The sequence below is a fragment of the Protopterus annectens genome, chromosome 1.part1 (assembly GCF_019279795.1).
Source record: "Protopterus annectens isolate FY-2018-M chromosome 1.part1, PAN1.0, whole genome shotgun sequence".
Lineage (NCBI taxonomy): Eukaryota > Metazoa > Chordata > Ceratodontiformes > Protopteridae > Protopterus > Protopterus annectens.
This window is the reverse complement of record NC_056726.1, coordinates 928,451,003-928,472,581: the sequence shown is the minus strand read 5'-3', so window position 1 is coordinate 928,472,581 and position 21,579 is coordinate 928,451,003. Positions and strand designations below refer to the sequence as shown.

Here is a 21,579-nt window from a genome sequence, read left to right as displayed (position 1 = left end):
GCACATACTACCTCAGGGTATTCTGCTATCTGGTGGAAGAGATGCATATTGCTGGCCAATGCCTCACGGGTGATGGGGATAATACATGCTCACCGACATGTGCTGACATGGCATCCAGGAACTGGTGGAGTACCCTGGATGCTGATGCCTGTGAAATCCCTATCATATCCCCATTTGGCCTTTGGAAGGTACCTGTAGCTAGTATTCTTAGACCTATACATACCTTGTTATCCACTGGGATGGGTTCTCCTCTGTTAGTTTTGTGTGTGAGGCGTGGCTGGCACTGCTCAACAATTTGCTGTAGGAGGTTCATGTCCACCCTATAGCGCTCCACTATCTCCAGATCATGTAGCTCTTGGTAGGTTACCCTGGGTCTCTACACTCTTCTCCATCTCCTTACTGTGGGTTGCTCAGCAGCATTCACATCCTCACCACCCTCAACCTCTTGCACATGCTGGTTTATGATAGCAAAAGCAGCCCCTAACATTTTTTCTCTTGCTTTCGTTTTGTAAAATTTCCCCATCTGTATACACCGGTGGTGCAGAATTTTTGGGAAAAACAAGGGGGAAAGGTGTTTGCATAGTTTAGTGCTGTGCTGGGCTGGGCTGGTCTGCTGCTTGTGTAATTGGGTGATTCGGATACATTTCACCTGTCAGCTAAGCTAGTTCTCCTTGATTACATTCCTACTCCTGTTTTCCCTTCCTATTGCCTCCCTGTTTAAGCCTGTGTGTGCACCGCGCAAACAGAGTGCTCATATCTGCACAGAGCTGCTTTTTCCTAGTTTAAATTCCTTTTTCTTCCTGTAGAACCTGGTGCGTGGCGCGCTCACTCACTTACACTTTGTAAAATGTGCTAGGCATATTTGGACACACCCCTAGCTGAGCTGTGCTAACCTAGGAGCAATCTCAAGACACAGGTCTCCAATCTGCTTACAGTATGCCTGACACCCCCCCCCCATGATGTCACCTATATTGTAGTCTTGCACCCAGCTATTTATACTTATACACTCTTGGGACCTGCCTCACACCCTGGGAAAATCTGGGATTCACTAGCCTCTCCCTCATTTGCATAGGATTGCCTACTAATGCATAGTTACATGTCCCACACTGAGCCTCCCCCCCTTAGCAACCACTACTCACTGGCCAAGTTGTCTTTTGCCTGCCATTGACTTGCATAGCAGAATACTGATTTCAGCTGGAATGCTTATTTTAGGTTTATTTTATTATTTCCCCCCCCGATCCCGTTTGCACGTCGCTGCCCTATGCTTAACCAGGCGTGATTGGCGAAAAGAAAATTAAAAGTTGTTTATTTTTTTTAACAGTTTGCAATGCCAATGGCCTTATACTTGGACATTGGCATGCATCCTAAATGACATGCAGCCTTTATTTGGGCTGTCATAGCACCATTTTGTAGATTGCAGAACTGTACTCGGTTATTAACCGAGTACATTTCTGCACACTGCACTCATCCTGCATGGATGGCTGCCACCTTCTTGGATCGCATATTACCCTCATTTGCATGATTTTAATCTGCAAATGAGGGTAATTTGCATACAGGAGCTCGTTCCATGCAGGATTAGCCCAAGAGCTCCCATGCACTTCCCGGGAGCTTGTTCCTGGATCGCACATCAGCCATATTGCCGAAAATAGCTCTTAAACTAATCCTGCATGTTATAAAAGGCTTTGTAAATCTGGGGGTTAGTGTTTTTGCAGGATATGAAGTCCTCATGAAACAGTATGTGGGGGAAGCATGCCTCTCTTACCTCTGCCACTACTAAATTGTCATTCTAAGGTTGAAACTCCTTAGGGAAAGAAGAGATATACCTGGTCTTGCAATGAAACAAAATATTTCCCTTTTTATGAAGTTGCCCACAGTGGAATGAGAATATGAAAGTAAAAATCACACAACATAGGGATACCAGGTTTGCCACCTGCAGAAACAGACAATGCAATGTGCTACAATTTGCTCACTAGTTTTTGCTGTGTCCCTTTTTTATTAGCTAATTCTGATTTGATGATACATTAAAAGAAAGTAAAGCAACAAAGAAAATAAGTATTCCTCTTTACTAAGTATGCATTTAACCTGCATTTACTTCTTGAAAAATGTTTAATGCTGAATGTTTAGCTGTAACTCACTTTCCAAAATATAAGCAATATGTATTCATGTGGAATTTAATTAAAACAAGCCAGAATTTAAAAGCAGAATACAAAGACAATTAATAAAATATGTTCTTCCATATGATCTGGGGCTTTCTAACTATATTCTTGTCTTAAAAAGCAAAACTTTCAAGACTTGCATTTTAGCAGTTTGCACAAGAAAATGCTACTTAGCTGATTAATGTTATTGTCTGCATCTTACAATGTGTGTGTGTGTGTGTGTGTGTGTGTGTGTGTGTGTGTGTGTGTGTGTGTGTAAACTTGTGTATGAGCATATCTGTGTGTGTGAGTACGTTGCTGAGTACCACCCACTACCCAGGAAGTTAAGCAAACAGCGTGGGAGTTTATACCATTACCTTTTGACTCTCTGGGTCTACAGTGAAGAGGATAGAGGCTATGAATAGCTGCCATGCTACATATTGTAGTGCTTGGTTTGTCTTCCTCAGTCTGCCTTTGTTTATTGTGTGGCTCTGAACAAGCCATTTTACCAGGCAGTGTCCTACGTCACCATTTAAAAGAAGCACTTGTGCCTTATGCATTTACAGGGTTTGCAATAATAAAATATAAGAAAAACAGATGATTAAGAGGTGTAAATTATCTAGCAGTAGTATCATCTTGTGTTTAAGCTTGTTGCACAAACAGATTAATGAGCAGCTGCAACCCCCTAACATTTTCTATGTGTCATCATGGCTGTATTCCATAGACTTTTGAAATTTAGGGCTAAAGGAAGTGTGATATGTAGGTACACATTTTATACATAACCTGAATTCTTCGGCCATGATGATTTGCTTCATTAGCATGTAATTTGTCTCTTTATTCCTTCATTAAGACATTATGTCACTTACTCCTGTTTTGCAGTTGGGCCCAATATGTAGAGCTGTTGAATGGATAGAGAACAGAGTACTCATGGACTTAGTGAAAATTGTAGGCAATCATGAATCCCAGCCCATATGTAGTAATGAAATATAAATGTAGAGGGCGAAGTGATATAGTAAGAGAAAATACGGAAGGATAGAAGGAGCTGTGATATGATAGGTGAAAGGTGTTATAAGGTAGAAAGTGACTGGTAAAGAGAGAAGATGAATCTGTTATATGATGTACAACTATATGGATGAGGAGTGAATGTGAGACATGATGAGTATTTATGTTCTAAGGAGGAAGAGAGTGTGTTTGTTACTTGAGTGTCGGCTAGACAGATGTGATACAAAATTAGTGTGAGTTCAGGGTATGTAAAAAACAATGACCAATGGGTTGCAAACTGGTCACCTAAATCTCACATTTATTCCTGGTCAGTTTCAAATAATGCTACCTGAATGTGTGTCCATGAACTTCATCAAACTCATATCAGTTTTTTGCTTAATTGATGCCAGCAGATGATAATGAATGTTGACTGTGTATCCGGGCCTTCCCCATTCCGTGGCACATCTTTCTGAATTATGTTTGGATGCATATTAGACATCAAAGGGCTGTTGAGTGATCAGTATCTCCCCAACAACATAACCTACTTACAGGTTTAAATCACCACGGAAACATTCTAGCATAAACAGCAACTCAAATAATTTATATTCTACAACACGTATTTCTGAATGCTTTATTACAAGTAAACATAAAAGCATTTGTATGTTATAGTTTTCAGTTAGCCTTTCATATTTTGTTCATATTCTAGCAAGTATAAAACAATAAGCATAAAAGCAAAGTAAACTTTCAACACATGATTGATGAGTACAACTCTTCTTGGTTTAATTAATAGAACAAGCAATACATTAAAGAGATTAATTCTCTAGAGGAAGAACCCATTCTTAAGTTTGAACATGTACAATCGGAGTCATACTATGGAGACACAAATGTAAATTCAGGCACTGAATTTTTAGAAATGGTCTCGTTTTCTTTTCCACTTTCATCTTCTAAACTTCATAAACCACAGGTTCCATGGGCTTGAAGCTAGGGCCCCTACGGTTACAACGGCGTATGCAAATTATGCGTCCTCTTCTTCTGAAGCACATGTTAAAGCAAAATCTTCTTCCTCTTGGCACATTTTGTAATTCAAGATCATTAACATCTTCATTGTTTTTACCTAACAGTTAAGAAACAAAAAAGGTTATTGAGTTAGTGGTTACATTTCTTTGAGAAATTACTTCAAAGACTGACCTACTCCTATAGATGAATTGTTCAGCCATGAAAATATTTTATAACAGAAAGAATTTCAAAATTTACATGTTTATATATCTGAAATTACTAGAATGTAAAATATATCAGTGAATAGGAAAAGCCTAGCCCAAACAGTATTATGATTTCTATGTAAAATTGATTCACAATTGTTCATTCTTCAGAATTATTTTTATTTCACTTACTGTGTGACTACTCATCCTTTGTGTATTCCCCCAGTTCCTTAAAATCCTTAATTTATTTTTCAGATAGTACATCATCATTTTCAACAATCCTTTAATTTGTATTTACAATATTTACCATGATTCATCTCTGTAAAACAAACAAAACAAAAAAGCTCCTCCATTTTAAAATATGCTTGTTTCTTCTTCTAATGTCCTAGTCAGAAAGTGTTATATTGTGTTATACTGTTGATGGGTTTGAAAGGAATAATTTATACTGTGTCTTCTCTTATCTGTTGCTGCTTTATTCCTGCATGGCATGCACGTGATATTAAAATACAGTATAGTGTAATAAACAATGACTCAGTGGTTAGCATTGCTGCTCCATGGTGCATAATGGTTTGGTTTGACTCCTGGCCATTCTGCTTTCTCTGACAAGTTGGGTAAGCCTGCTTCACACCCAAATGGAGTTTTCATTGGAGATCACACATGGTCAGGTGAATGATGCCACTGCCTTGGTTACAAACTGTTACAGGTGGTGCAACTGCAGCTTCACTCTGGTTGCTGATCAGGTCCCAGTCTGTCCCAGACTAGACTAGAATAGTTGCTTTAGTGGAGCGCCATACAAGCAGCTGGATTCATGATCATGATACTCATTGTTTTTATGAACTGTATCAAGGAGCTGTTTGTTCTAGTTCCGAGAAGTTCCTTTGTTACAGTTTCATAATGAGGTTCAGAGGTTCATAGGTGTGTACAAGGCTAATGGCCCTGGACCCTTTACAAGCCTAGCCCATAGAAGTGCCCTGGAGGTAGTATGTACCTACATGGTATCTCAGTCCTTAGGATGAAGAATTTTTATACTTTCTTTTTTTGTTTTGCTTTTTTCTGGTCTGTAGTACACAAAGAAGAGATATTCTAAGGAGTACATGATAGCCTTGTTACTTCTTTGTTTTGCTTCATCTGTTATCTCAAAAGTATGCTAGCAGATGAACTGCTAAATCTGTAGATTGGCAGTGATTTGATGTATTGTGTTTGTGCGCGCATATGTGTGTGTGTTTGTGTGTGTGTGTGCATTCACATGTGTGAGTGCATCTGTATTTGGGTGTGTGTGTGAGTGATAACTAGAATAGGTTTTGGTTCTATAACAACCTTACGCAAAATAATGTGAATATACAAAAATGAATGAATGAATGAAATTTAATAGAAAAGTTCAGAACAACAGTAGCGCTAATAGAAAGACTAAACCAGAATAGAGTAGCATAGAATAGAATAGAACTGGATAGAATAGAATAGAATTTCTTCAGCATGTTTACATTGTTAAAGTAAGCTAATTATTAGATTGTAACATTAGCACATTGCTGATGCAGATTCAAAAATGTTACAGTGATATACTAGATCATTTTGAGTCTTACCATATGTTACTCATATCTCATACATTTTTGCTGTGTAGGTTTTAAGCAATAACCCATGCCTGGGTGTGGGTAATGCTGGATTTACCCACGGTTGGTGTGGTTTGGTCATGAGGGCAAAGCCCAGGTAGCCAAAAAAATACAACTGTGGGTAAATCCAACATTACCCACACCCAGAAGTGGGTTATTGTTATTATACAATGACATTATTTAAGAAAAAAAATACTTACTTTTCTTAAATAATGGCATTGTACAATGCCTCCTTGCTGCCCATCCGCAGCTGTCCAGTATTCTGCGGACGTTCTGATGTACTGCGCATGCGTATGGTTACGTAGTACATCAGAGCTGTGTGTGGAAGCAATGAAGAAAGGAAGATCTCCATTGCTTTTTAAAAGGTGTCTTGCTATGTTAAAAGAGTTTAACATAGCGAGATATCTTAAAAAAAAACAATGGAGATCTTCCTTTCTCCATTGCTTTTTTTAAAGCTGTCTCGCTATGTTAAATGAGTTTAACATAGCGAAACAGCTTTAAAAAAAGCAACGGAGAAAGGAAGCTCTCCATTGCTTTTTTTTAAGATATTTCGCTATGTTAAACTTGTTTAACATAGCGAGATAACAGCAACGGAGTTCTTCTGTTCTCCATTGCTGTCCAACACACACAACGAAAAAGACATACTAATGGAAAAAGTCTGGGCGACCGGACCTTTTTCCATTAGTATAAGTCTGATTTACAATGGGCACGCTGACCAATCAGCATGCACATTTTGGAATATTAATGGGGGGTTATCCACCATGGTGGTGCTGCGGTAGCATTGTCACCTCACAGTAAGACTCTGTCAGGTTCGATTCTCAGCTAGTGCGTCATCTGCGTGGAGACATGCGTGAATGGGCGTACCTTCGTGTGCATCAGGGCTGGTAACTTGGCACGTAAAAATCAACTACCAATCATTAGCAGACCGGTTCCGCTGTGCCGACCCCTAACCGGGAAAAGCCGAAAGACACAAATGGGGGGTTGTTGCATAATAGTAAATATTCTACATGGCGCTATCATATTTGCAAGAAAAAGCAAATATGTGTAGCATTTAAGAAAGAGGGGAAGATGCATAATTTCCTTTTAAGCACAGCCATATATTTCTAAAATTTTTCTGAAAAGGAGTGGTACATAATTCAGAAGCAAAAGTTGTAATGGACATATAACTAACATTTTTCTTAATATGCACATAGACAAAATTCTCCAGTTTTAATTCACCAGAGCTATACCAGTACTATAACTCTATCAAAATCATAGAAGATTATTCAAAGATAATCTATTCTTACCAAGCCCTACTGAAAAAAGTCCAATATAACAATTATAAAAACAGATTTAAGTTTAGTTCAACAAGTAGAACTTGGAGAAAGCAGAAAATAGCATTGCATTCCACCTATCAGAAAATATCAGCACTACTTCTTATCTCACTGAAGGACAAACAAAAAATGTACCAGCCAGGGCATTTGACTGAGCCATCAAAGGCTGTGATCTAGAAGAGAACACCTGCACAGACAGCATGTACTTACAGTGATGAGTAACTGCTAAGATTGTCCTGTTCTATCTAAAGCCATGTGGTAGCGTAACATTGACAGATCTTGGGCTTCCACAGGAAGAACGGCATCTCTTCCAGACAGTATGTACATGCGCATACTTTAAGGGACTTCAGTTTGAAGTTTAAGCACACAAACGTCATCCAATGCTAGTATAGAGAATAACTTATATGTATTTGGATACAATTGAAAAACAAGGGAAATGGTTGTTTACCACATTGCTGGATGGATCAGTGAACCTTAACGCTCCAGGAGAGACTAAAAAAGATAAAATGAATGAAAATGGTGACGTGAATATCAAAGGGTATAGACTCAGAGATGTTGGCCCCAGTGCTGTTGGAGTTTAAAATGTTATGCATAAACTGAAAGACTATCTGAAGACTTAGAAGCAGAAGAAGATGGTGATGTTAAAAGGTTTTGAAATCTATACGACTTAAGTTATGCCTCAAAGCAAAAGGCTCAAAAAGTAGTGCATCAGTTTTGAGGCATGCATACTAAAATATAACTGACTTAAACCAAAACTGATATTTGAAATACATTGTATACATTTTTGTCTGAAATCTGTTTCCCCTTGCATATAAATAACAAGTCATGTATATAGGGAAAATAAGCATTTATTACATTTTCATAAAATGGTGTGCTTTAAGCCTGTTCTTATTCAAATAGTCCAAGAGTTACAAAGATATACCCATCAACATGTCTCTTTTTGATAGTAATTTGTTTCATTAATTAAAAAAAAAAAAATGTGTATTGAGCTGTTAATAATTTCACTATATAGCTTATTTGTTATCTTTATGTAAGCAGATGTGGACCAGAAGTTTAGGCACATATAGCTATAATAGATTTATATCAGAGGATTGATTTTTCAGAAAGTTGAACTCTATATGGTTGAGATCATATGACTGACTTTACAAAAAAGATGATAAGTACACAAAAAAATCTGTGTTTGTGAATCACAACTCACATGGGGGTGAGGCCTGCATTCCCACATCCCCTGCAAATTGTATACATATATATATATATATATATATATATATATATATATATATATATATATATATATATATATATATATATATATATGTACCAGCTTTGAGATTATAGTGGGTAAACAGCAAATTCCCCAATTCCCACTGTAGCACAATCTGAATACAACACAACTGTTTAGAAATTCCATCATATAGTCATGATCATATGGCATTTTACTTTTCCAAAAGCTGACCTTCGAACGTAATCTCCTCATAAGAGATATGAATATACATTTACTCCACATTTGATGGCCGAGACATAAATTATTTAGCTATATAATTGGGTAGATTAGCTGGTAGGTTAACATATACTAAAGTTTATACAATGGTCTTCAACATTGGAAAGGCAATAACCTATCCCCGTATTTTGAATGTATTGCCTATGGTGAGCTCTTAGGAATAAGATGTCTGTTTTCTAACAAGGCAAAAAAAATGAACTTGTTTTTACCTTGAGGATGCAGTTTAGTGAAAATCAGTTTTGCTTATTGGAAGTCTATGCAGCTTTTGAAAATGAGTGAATCTAATAAAATAAGCAGAAAAATTGTATGTGTTACAATAAGGGTAAAGAAGTTTTTGTAACTAAAGATAACTTACTTTCAGAAGAGGTGGTTAGGGTAGTTAAAATGTTTTGAGGGTTAGTATTATATTGCACTTTAATGACAAAGTTGTTGTGTAGGGTACCTAAAATATCATTTTAGAAACAGAGAAGGTGGGGGACACATTGAAAAGTATCAGATATTAGAATGTAAAGAGATAATGTTTTATAATACTTTACAGAGCAGAGACAGGTAAATTGGTGACTTGGCTGATTTTCTGACTGGCGAAGGGGTTATCCTGAAGGAACAGTATGCTAAGAGTATTTTGGAGGTGAAAAGAGTGTCAGATAGAGTGATGTTTATGAAGCTGGAAACTGATGATGTAATGATGAATGTTGTTAGTGCATATGCCCCACAAGTTGGGTGTGCAATGGATGAGAAAGAAAAATTTTGGAGTGAGTTGGATGAAGTGGTGATGACTGTACCCAAGGGTGAGAGAGTGGTGATTGGAGCAGATTTCAATGGGCATGTTGGTGAAGGGAACAGAGGGGATGAGGAAGTGATGGGTAGGTATGGTGTTAAGCAAAGGAATGTAGAAGATCAGATGGTAGTGAATTTTGCGAAAAGGATGGACATGGCTGTGGTGAATAAGTATTTTAACAAGAGGGAGGAGCATAGGGTGACATGCAAGAGTGGAGGGAGATGCACACAGGTGGATTATATCTTATGTAGAAGGGCCAGCCTGAAGGAGATTGGAGACTGTAAAGTGGTGGCAGGGGAAAAATGTAGTTAGGCAGCATAGGATGGTGGTTTGTAGGATGACATTGATGATCAATAAGAGGAGGAGGAGTGTGAGGGGAGCACCAATGATCAAATGGTGGAAAATGAAAAAGGGTAATTGTGAGGTGGAGTTCAGGGAAGAGTTAAGACAGGCACTGGGTGGCAGTGAAGAGTTACCGAATAGCTGGGTAACTACAGCAGAGCTAGTAAGGGAGATGGCTAGAAAGGTAAACAAACAAAGTGGTCTCTGTGCCAACACAAAAAAACTAGTAAAGCTCCACAAAGCACCGGGAAACCAGCAGTCTTGACAGTCCATTTATTGTACACACGAGAACACATACACCAGCCACAGACCAGAACAAGAAATAACGTTGTGATAAAATTCCTTTTACGTTTTCGTCATCCAAACTTCATCAGATTAACTGTTCCCTCCAAAATGAACATTGTCAATTTAAAACATCCAATAAAGTAGCAGTCTCAATCATTAATAAAACGTAATTAACCCTAAACTGCCTCAATGTGATTACACTATGTAAAACAGTTCATAAAACATAAATATAACAAATAACCTGTTGTTAACCATATCTTTTGAAAACAATAAGTACTGTGAAATCAAATACATCAAATGTTTAAATACAAATGTTTAAAATACGCTTGCTAAAATTGTTTAAAATTTATTTAAAAATAGGTTCGCCATCTGGTGGAATAACCTGGTATAGGCCATGCAGCAGATTGTGTTAAAATGTTCAAGGTAATTTTTTAAAAATAAAAACATAAACAAGTCTATAAGTTAATGTATGTTCAGAGACATCATTCACATATCATAAAAAATATATATGTATGTATATTAGAGAAACCAGTTCCTCAAATTGTTTTATAACTTAGCAGATCTAAGTTTTAATACTGGTTTTAAAGTTAGCATATCATTAAGCCCTGATGAGTTACTAGCATCCAAAATGAACTGCCAGTATAACTCCCTGTATTCCAGTCGAGTTTCCCATGGACCACCCCTAGGATCCAGGAGGACAACCTCTATAACAAAAAATTGAAAAGGGAGATGGCTGGAAACATGCTTGTTGTGACATCTGGACAGAGGAAGGAAGACAAGGAGACCTGGTGGTGGAATGAGGAAGTACAGAAGAGAATACAGAGAAAGAGGTTGGTGAAGAAGAAGTGGGATTGTCAGAGAGATGAAGAAAGTAGACATGGGTATAAGGAGATGAGGTGCATGGCAAAGAGAGAGGTGGTGAAAGCTAAGGATAAGGCATATGAAGAGTTCTATGAAAGTTTGGACACTAAGGAGGGAGAAAAGGACCTGTACCGATTGTGTAGACAGAGGGACCAAGCTGGTAAAGATGTGTAGCAGGTAAGGGTGATAAAGGATAATGAGGGAAATGTACTCACAAGTGAGGAGAGTGTGCTGAGCAGATGGAAAGAGTACTTTGAGATGCTGATGAATGAAGAGAATGAGAGAGAGAGAAGGTTGGATGATGTGCGGATAGTGAATCATGAAGTGCAGTGAATTAGCAAGGAGGAAGTAAGGATAGCTATGAAGAGGATGAAGAATGGAAAGGCTGTTGGTTCAGATGATATACCTGTGGAAGCATGGAGGTGTTTAGGTGAAATGGCAGTGGAGGTTTTAACTAGATTGTTTAATGAAATCTTGGAAAGTGAGAGGATGCCTGAGGAATGGAGAAAAAGTGTTTTGATACTGATTTTTAAGAATAAGGGTGATGTGCATAGCTGTTGTAACTACAGAGAGATTCAATTGATCAGTCACAGCATGAAGTTATGGGAAAGAGTAGTGGAAGCTAGGTTAAGAAGGGAGGTGATGATTAGTGATCAGCAGTATGGTTTCATGCCAGGAAAGAGCACTACAGATCCGATGTTTGCTCTGAGAGTGTTGATGGAGAAGTACAGAGAATGTCAGAAGGAGTTGCATTGTGTCTTTGTGGACATTGAGAAAGCATATGACAGGGTGCATAGAGAGGAGTTGTGGTATTGTATGAGGAAGTTGGGAGTGTCAGAGAAGTATGTAAGAGTGGTACAGGATATGTATGAGGGTAGTGTGACAGTGGTGAGATCAGCAGTGGGAGTGATGGATGCATTTTAGGTGGAGGTGGGATTACATCAAGGATAATCTCTGAGTCCTTTCTTATTTGCAATGGTGATGGACAGGTTGACAGACGAGATCAGACAGGAGTCCCCCTGGACTATGATGTTTGCAGATGACATTGTGATCTGTAGTGAGTGTAGGGAACAGGTGGGGGAGACCCTGGAGATGTGGAGATATGCTCTAGAGAAGAGAGGAATGACGGTCAGCAGGACTAAGGCAAAATATGTGTGTGTGAATGAGAGGGAGGATAGAGGGATGGTGAGGATGCAGGGAGTAGAGGTGGCGAAGGTGGATGAGTTTAAATACTTGGGATCAAAAGTTCAGAGTAATGGTGAGGGTGGAAGTGAGGTGAAGAAGAGAGTACAGGCAGGATGGATTGGTTGGAGAAGAGTGTCAGGAGTGATTTGTGACGGACGAGTACCAGTATGATTGAAAGGGAAGGTCTATCATAAGGTAGTGAGACCAGCTATGTTATATGGGTTGGAGACAGTGGCATTGACAAAAAGGCAGGAGTCAGAGCTAGATGTGGCAGAGTTAAAGATGTCAAGATTTGAACTGGGTGTGATGAGGGTGGACAGGATTAGGGATAAGTATATTAGAGGGTCAACCCAGGTTGGAAGGTTTGGAGACAAAGCCAGAGAGGCAAGATTACGTTAGTTTGGACATGTGCTGAGGAGGGATGCAGAGTATATTGGGAAAAAGATGCTAAAGGTGAACTGCCAGGTAACAGGAAAAGAAGAATGCCTAAGATAAGGTTTATGGATGTGGTGAGAGAGGACATGCAGGTGGTTGGTGTGACAGAGCAAGATGCAGAGGACAGGAAGAAATGGAAACAGATGATCCGCTGTGGTGACCCCTAATAGGAGCAGCCGAGAGAAGAAGAACTCCTCTCAAATCAAAATTGTGGAAAAAAGCTCTTCCTTACTTGAAAACAAAAAAGAAAAAAATAATATATACAATTATTACATGCTACAGTGACAGTGGACTAACAGACCTTCACATTCATTCAAACAATTCTGTCCATTTAACTGAATGAATGCATGTTAATACTCAATGCATGCCAGAAATGCATTGCTTGTACTCCACTTCCACCCAATCTAAAACTGTCTGTTGTGAAGTCCAATAGCTTGTGCACAGGCAGCCAAACTTTTTGCCCCAACCCAGCTACATCAGTGATGTTTAGCCTGATTTTGGCTTTACATGGATTGTAAATTGAGTGTTTTGGTTGCTAATTAGCACAGTTTCTGCTTATTTAATTTGCTATCTAATGTCAGTGTGTTTTCAATATTGAAGACTCAACCTAGGTCACAAGACTCATAAGAGATTAATATTGGTCACTTTCCTTAAAGGCTATGCCCAAAAATGTTTATCACAATAACATAAATCTAATTGGGTCTGAATATTTTCTGCCTGCCTAATTTATAATGAAAGTGAATTCCATTTTTCTCTCACAGTAGAATAAAAAAATGACCTTCCTATCTTGATTGAGTTATCTTGTACTACTCTAAATATGCATTGCTTCCTCTAACCCTTTCATGCTGTAAAAAATAATCCTATTAGGCATCTTATCAACTCTTCTTAATTATGTTTCTTCCTTTTTTAACACCATTGATTATAATAGGGCTATGTATGACGTATTATGAGACACCATCACCTATGTATCTGTCTCTATCAATGAAAAACATATTGGCTAACAGATGCTAGACTCCCTCTTAGAGGAATATCTGGTAGAACAAACAATTGCAGGAGGTATTTACAATTGTATTAAAGTTCACCACCCAGGGTCCCAATAATTTTTGGAATCCCCAAAGTCCATAAATCTATTCTATTACAAGCTCACCATTTAGACAAATTGTGGCAGCAAGGGAGCCCAAGACATACCCCACTGTGGTGGCCATAGATAGGTGGCTTAAGCCTGTATTTCAGAACATTGGCCATTTAATAAAGGACTCTTGGGACATTCTGGGGAGATTGAAATAAAAATTATGGTCTGATGATTCAATCTTTTTGAAAATCTATGTTATCAACCTCTTCAATAGTATTCCTAGAGAAGAAGGTATAGAACACTTTTATAGCAACCTGAAGAATTACAGTAATTTCTGGTAAAACAATATCCATTTGGTAGAATTGATGTGTTTGGTATTGGATTATAATTTTATTTTCTTTAGGGGAGAATATTTTAAACAAAATAAAGGTGTAGCCATGGGGGTTTCCTGTGCCCCAAGTTACGTAAACTTGATGATGCTTGACTGGGAAACCAACACAGTGTTCACTTCCAAATATTGGAAATATATCCATTTTTATGGTAGGTTTTTGGATGAGATCTTTATTTTGTGGAAAGGCCCAGCTTTGCTTATTACTAATTTTGTGAACTTTTTAAATAGTTCCTCTAAGTTTTTAAAAATTACCTATAAATTTGATCTTAGTAAAATTAATTATTTGGCTACAGTGATTACAAATAGGGTTCAAGGTTTCAAATCTAACATTTATTATAAGCCCAAATTAGTAAGGTGTACTTAGATTATAGGAGTTTCCATCTGTACAAACAGAAGAAAAGTGTACTGAAAGGACAATATATTCAGGCAGCAAGAATGACCTCATACTTTGAAGATCTTCCCCATGAACTTGATAAAACTGGTGACATGTTTTTAGCTAGAAGATACCCCCAAATATGATTAAGGGTATTAGAAGTTATGTCGAAAAAAGAATGGGGCAATAGATATAAACCCCCTTTTAAGGTCAGATACGGTAAAGGAGAGAATATCCAGTAATGAAAAGTGTTATGAAAGGGCAATGGTGGTTAACTATGATTTATTTGGCCAAGTGCAATGGATGTTCAGCTTTCTATGTAGGGAAAACTAAACACAACTTCAGAAGATGAATATATGAACATATATACAACATAAGTAAGTGTAATGAGAATAGTGCACTTTATAAACATATTAAAAAGTTTCCTCCCCATAAAAAAATATTTTTGGGATTGCAGAAAAAGTGGAACCCAACCCAAAAGGTGGTAATATTAAACTTCTGTTAGAGTCTAAGAGAGAGGTGAAGTAGCAAATTAAATTGAATACTTGCCAATTCCCAATAATCAATTTCTATTTGCCCTTTGTTAGCATTAAGGGCCAACAGCATATGATATTTTTTATGGAGTGTACTTTTTATATAATACATTTTTCTAGGATGTTTTATATTGTTCACTTTTACTTTATGATCTAGAATACTATTGCATCGATCTTTGCATGCTTTTTAAAGTCAGCACACTGGATATAAACAGCAAAAAGAAAGTAGCTGTGATGGAGATGTTACATTTTTATTGGTTAATTGATAGCTTTTAGCTTATTGGCAGGTGTATTTAATACCAAATTTGTATATTGTTGTTGGATTCTGATGAAGTCCAAGTTATGGATGAAAGTGCTTAATCATTGGTCTTATGGTTAATAAAACAAAATATAAATTATTTTGGCCTTTGCCTTTGGAATTTTATGGTTACTATTATGCTATAATTGGTTTAGTGTGGTGAGCATAAAGTATTTGGAGTCTTGAGGAACCTGTGTCAGGAAAGCAGTGTTACTTTTTTGTCAGTGGAACTTGGTTTGAGCAACGTATTCTTTTCATTTTTTGCATAAATTATTTTTCTATAATAAATGGAACACAGATTATTTTTTTTTATTCCCTCCTTTTATGATAATTCAGAATATCCTTAATCTTTTTTTTTTTTTTGTAAAAATTGCCCGCTCCTTTTGCATTCTTCCAATACAAGACATACACAAATTTTCCCAAAGTATTCTAGTAACTGTTTTATAAATTGGAACCCTTACTATCTCATCTCTAGTGCTAACTTTTCTTATTGGGATTTCAATCACTGAATAATCATTTTACAGAATTTTATTCACTTAATTTCCAAACTACCATCAACACTAAAACCCAAACTTTCATATTCTTTATTATCCATGCTAATACTATTTATATTGTACAGGTACCTTAAATGAATTCTTCTCAGATGCAAAACTCCAATCAAACTGATCATTTCCAGAAGTTATAGTCCCTGCTGTTTTAACATTACCAACTAATTTCCTAATCCAGCACTTACTTGATAATGGAAAAAAGATCATAAATACAAGAAACAGAAACTAGTCAGAAACTATCATGAGCTCATAGATCCTTAAGAGCTCCTTCTTCAACCATTAACTTAAAAAATAACCCAAGTTCAATAATAGTAAAGTGTTTTTCATCACAGGATAAGGAACTTATTTTAAAGACAGCACGGTCAACTTTTCCATTTAAATACAAAGACAGTATAATCAGATTTGATAATGATTATTCTGCTGGAGTTATATCCACAAGAAAATAATGTCTCCTTCTGATAAAGGAACTGAAAAAAAGACAACTTAAAGTGCACCTGCTATTCCCTGCAAGAATAAAAATCTTTTTTACTGAAGGTCCTTAAACTTTTGACACTCTACAAACAGCAATATCATATCTTTCAGCTAATGAAACCTTGGATAATGTAGAAAAAGTGGATTGGAGTACCTTTGGATTAAAAAGACACACAGAAAAGAATGAATGGAGCATTGCTGACAAAAAAAAGAAGAAACTCAGTGACACATGAAAAGGACAAACATTATTTTTTCTATTCACTCTGTAAGGTAAAACGTTTTTTCTTTAAAAGCATTCATGGTTTACTTGTGTCAATCTTCTGAAGAAATATAAATACAGGATAAACAGGACATTTTATAACTAAAGCAAGGTAACATATCTTTATTACAGTGTAATTACTTGCAATCATAATTTCTCTAACTCTAATTATAATTCATTTATAAATGTCCTGCCTTTTACTGATAGTATAAAATATGATGCATTTACTGGCATATTACTGTGGAGTGCTTAAAAGAACATGATTCTTTTTATTTTATTTATAGTGAGCTGCATGAGATATCGAAACTGTTGCCTTTAATTCACATCATAATATAAAGAAGCTGATAGTAATAACTGTCTAAAAAGTGCCTTAAAAAGTAGTTGCTATGTATTCTTTGATGCTAAAAGTACCTTTTTGACTAAGAGATGTTTGACTTGTTAAGAAACAACCGTTTGACTTGTTTATCTGCCATAAATCTAATAGAAGTTTAATGAGCTTGTAATCAGTTTAAAAAGCTCTAAAGGCTTCATTTACTTTATTTTTGGCTTCCTGCCATGATCTCGTGCTGAAAACTGATATTTATTCATTCCTGGAAGTGCGTGAGTGATGTAAGCACTGAAAGAAGGCAGTATGGGTGTGGTTTAAGCTCTTAAGCTTTTTAAAGTGACAAGCACACTATTTATGAGATGGCAAATTGCCTTACAGTCAGTTTAACAAATATTAAGTACACTGAAGTACCTAACAAATTTAGAAGGTATCAACACATACATGATGTTTTATTGGGTCTACTTCATTCCCGCGAAAGCCAAATCGGTTGAATACAATTTGTGTGACACATAACAAGCAAAACGCGAGTACGTCGAATGCACTAAACCGTGAAATTCAAAATCTCAATCTCTCATAGTTGGCCAACCTCACCTCCTGCAACATACTATCTACCAAAACACAGTAAAAAACAACACATACACACATGAACCAAAACCCTACTTCTAACCCTAAAGTAAAGCACCAGAACCCTACTTCTAACCCTACACTAAACTCTACATACACAACTATCTATGCATTATCCTTAACCCCTCCCTAACCCTGAGGTCCATAACTTCCCCACACTTACCCTACTGAGCTATACCCAAACAAACTAAATATTCCATACACATACACATACACTTAACAAAACCCTACACTAAACCTTACATACATTACCTATCTATGCACTTACCTTAACCCGCACCCTAACCCTAAGGTCAGTAACTATTGCACATTTACTTTATGGAGCTATTCCGCAGACAGGCCAACCATGCAAATTTGATATTTCCACTTTCGAGGTTTAGTACATTTGACGTACTTGCATTTCGCTTGTTATGTGTCACGCAAATTGTATTCGACTGATTCGGCTTTCACAGGAATAAAGTAAACCCGTTTTATTATATTGTAACATTTGGAATTAATTTTGAATTATACACATAAATAACACACAAGTTTAAAAAGAATTATAGATCACTTGAATGAAACTATATAACAGTTAACACATAAAAACTTTAATCTTCTTTGATAACATCAGTCAGGTAAATTACTATAATTTAACTTAACTTTATGAAAATGTAATATATTTAAAAGTGGCGCTGCTGTTTATTTATTAAGATACATTGCAAATATTAAATTGGTTGAGTAACACTGCCATTAAGCAGTAATGAGCAAGAAAAATCTCATCAATTTGTTTATGATATTGTTATATATACATAAAAAAGAATTGCTGAATCATAAATATGCATATATTAAAAGCAACTTATACTAATATTAAACATCCTCACTCCTCACATGGCCTTATTGGTTTCATCTTGACGGGGACTTTATAGTTTTTTTTTGGATTATCAATCCAATTCATGTTTAGCGTAATTGCTTTGTATCTGTATGATTTGTTTTACCATCGCAGTGGAGCCATACAAGTTTAACGCATTTTGTGCTTAAACTGTAATTTGGATATCTTAACTGTGTGGACTTTACGAACACAACAACATGAGATTATTGCTGTGGGTTTGCCTTTTTTATGGTAGAGATCTGATGGCCAACTTTGTGCTTGAGGAACACAGGTACTGTTTTTTCATTATCCTTTTGGTGACTTTGACAAGGAAGAAGTTTCTTTTTGTTTACACAAATGGATTTTGCATTTCGCTTATGGGAAACATTAGTTTACATCAGATCGACATAATTTCACCAGGCATTACTTATATCAAGGCCTGGATTCACTTTGGACCACCATATCTCTAAATGGACAACATTTTCTGTAACTTGTTTGTTTTTCAAGTTTGGAACAAGATTTTCATACAGTTTAAGGAGTGTTTGATATAATTTTTTGTTTTTTATTATTAACATGTTTTTTTACACTATCGAGCTCACAACATGAGGTCAATATTGACCATTATTTGGTATTTAATTTACAGTTTTAGTATTTAGATATTATATCTGCTGGTGCAGACTGACATTTGTTCTGTATTTAACATTTGGTTACCTACAGTAATATTTCATATAAGTGTTCCATTGGTCATCTTTAGGATTAGCTTATGTGTATATGTCTTACTGTTCTTTTATTAAGCTTTATTTTGGGTCATTTGAGATATTTATTAGTATTATCTCATCTAGACTATATATTACTACTACTTGTACAGGTCCATTGAGGCAAACATAAGCATAACTCATGGCATTTTGACTCATCTACCATTTTGGTACAGATTTTTCTGGATCCTTTTGTTGTATTTGACCTATGGGCTATTACAACATATGCTCTGTAGTCTACTTCTTTATCTATATTGCACAGTTTGGAGTCATTTGCATCTTTTCTTTTAATGATATTTATGATTGTTACAGGGCAATTGTTTTTTGTATGGATCAGGTAGGGACGCAGCTTCAGTATTGAATGGTGTATTGACCTTCCTTTTTTTGAGCTGCTATTGTTCCTACAATTGTGTAAATTGTCTAGTAAATTGTACTGACATAGTTTTTGTTACTATTATTGTCAGTATTATAAATCAATATATATTTGGTTCAAATTTCCTGTATATATTCGGACAAGCCTTAAGCTCATTATGGATCTTTCAAGTTTGGTAACAGGATTATCAGCTGATAGGAAAGACCTCAGAGCATTTGGCTTGGGTCTTTCACTGCAAAATAGCAGTGATACAAATTATTCTCTTGGTTCTGAATCCAACTGTGCATTAGCTTTTGAAAATATATTTAAACAATTTCGATCTTTAAGATCTAACATCTGGCATTCTAAATTGTTCAAAGCATATATTGCCAAAGAGATAACCCTTCGAGGTTTGAGAGTACGTATACAACCTCATGTGGGGGAAATAGACTCAGAGCTCAGCAGCCAATGGTCTTCAATACAACAACAGGCCAGCATGTCTTTTGTGGAAACTTTATCCAAATATTATGATCGGGTTAATGATAAAGAGATTGATATAGTGACCAGATTGGTAGATGATGTCAAACCGTTTGAAGGTGAATCTTTTTATAATAAACATCTCAGTAAAGTAGCCATGGACCTGAACAATTTAGAACAACAACTTAGAAGTAGGAAGATCAAAAAAATCCAGAAAGATCCAGCTGATTACCAGCATGGAAATTCTTTTTCAAATAGTACCAAGCACATGAGGTTTACACCTTCATTACCCAAAACTTCCAAAAGAAAGAACCCACACACCATTTTGAGAAAATCTGGTCATGATACTGGTTCCTCGACTGAGGAAATCTCTTCTTGTACAGATAATGAGTTACAGTCAGTATCAAGTTCACCATCCCCAAAGAGGACATCATTGTCTGTCCCTTTAGGCCCAAGTACCAGCGGTGGGGACGCAAACATAGGAGGCATAAACAACATTCAGAGTCTGTTGAAAATGGTCATACAGAATTAGATTTGGATTATAACAGGAATGAATAAAATTTGTCTGATTTTGTGCTATCTCCAGCCCATTTGGCTGTCCTCAATAAAGGTTTAACTTTTATTCCGGGTTTCATGGTGTCTGAAGATATTTTTGCTCAAGATCTAATGTCCTTTTGTAGAATGTTAAATTTGAGACTGTTTTTTGGTAACAATGATAATAACTTTACTGATGTCAAGTTTGTATATCATAAATCATCCTTTTCCACCCCTATGCATCCTTTGGTACATCAGTTCCAGAATAGCGTTCTCAAAGATCTGCATTTTTCCAGGTCGGACACATATTTGAAACGGAATAATGTAACAGCTGCTGAAAAACAAGCTATTCTGGAACTTCAAAACAATAATAATATTGTCATCATTTCTGCAGACAAAGGTGGAGCTGTGGTCCTTTTAAATTGGTGTGATTATGATCAAGAGGCTAAAAGACAGTTGTCTGATGGTAGATATTATTTTGAGATGCATATTAATCCCATTCATCATTTTAAAAGACTAATCAATGATTTTCTAATTCAGGTCAGGGATGAAGCCATCATCACTAATGATACTATGCATCAACTTATCATTCAGGATCCGGCCAATCAATATATTTATTTTTTGCCAAAAATTCATAAAAATCCCACCAATCCACCGGGTAGACCAATTGTCTCAGGAAAGGGTTATATCACAGAACTTTTGTCTCTTTATTTGATTAAACACTTGAAGCCTTTGCTCCATCTTGTACGTTCTCGGTTACAGGACACTACAAATTTTCTGCAGATCATTTCAGATAGCCAATTGGAATCTGATTGGTTGATGTGCACACTCGATGTGTGTGCTCTGTATATGAACATTCCACATGAATCCGGTTTAGAGGCCCTTACATATTGGCTGGAAGTGGCCAATTTATACCAATCCGACTTTAACTCTTTTTTGGTTCAGCTAGCTAGACATGTTCTTAACAGCAATGTATTTTTTTATCAGGATACTTGTTATTTACATACAAAGGGTACAGCGATGGGTGCTTCTTTTTCCCCAATATATGCCGATCTGTTTATGGCTTTTGTCAAAAAACATCTTATCTATGATCAT

The 21,579-nt window shown here is 36.5% G+C and overlaps 1 long non-coding RNA gene across 1 annotated transcript in view; it reads right to left on the bottom strand.

The window, feature by feature from the left end:
* Positions 1-3,733: 3,733 nt before the first annotated feature.
* Positions 3,734-21,579, bottom strand: part of LOC122808004 — a 155,223-nt gene continuing 137,377 nt past the window's right edge. The window contains exon 2 of the long non-coding RNA XR_006365754.1: positions 3,734-4,230. This is a non-coding gene — a long non-coding RNA (uncharacterized LOC122808004). The remainder of the gene's footprint in view (positions 4,231-21,579) is intronic.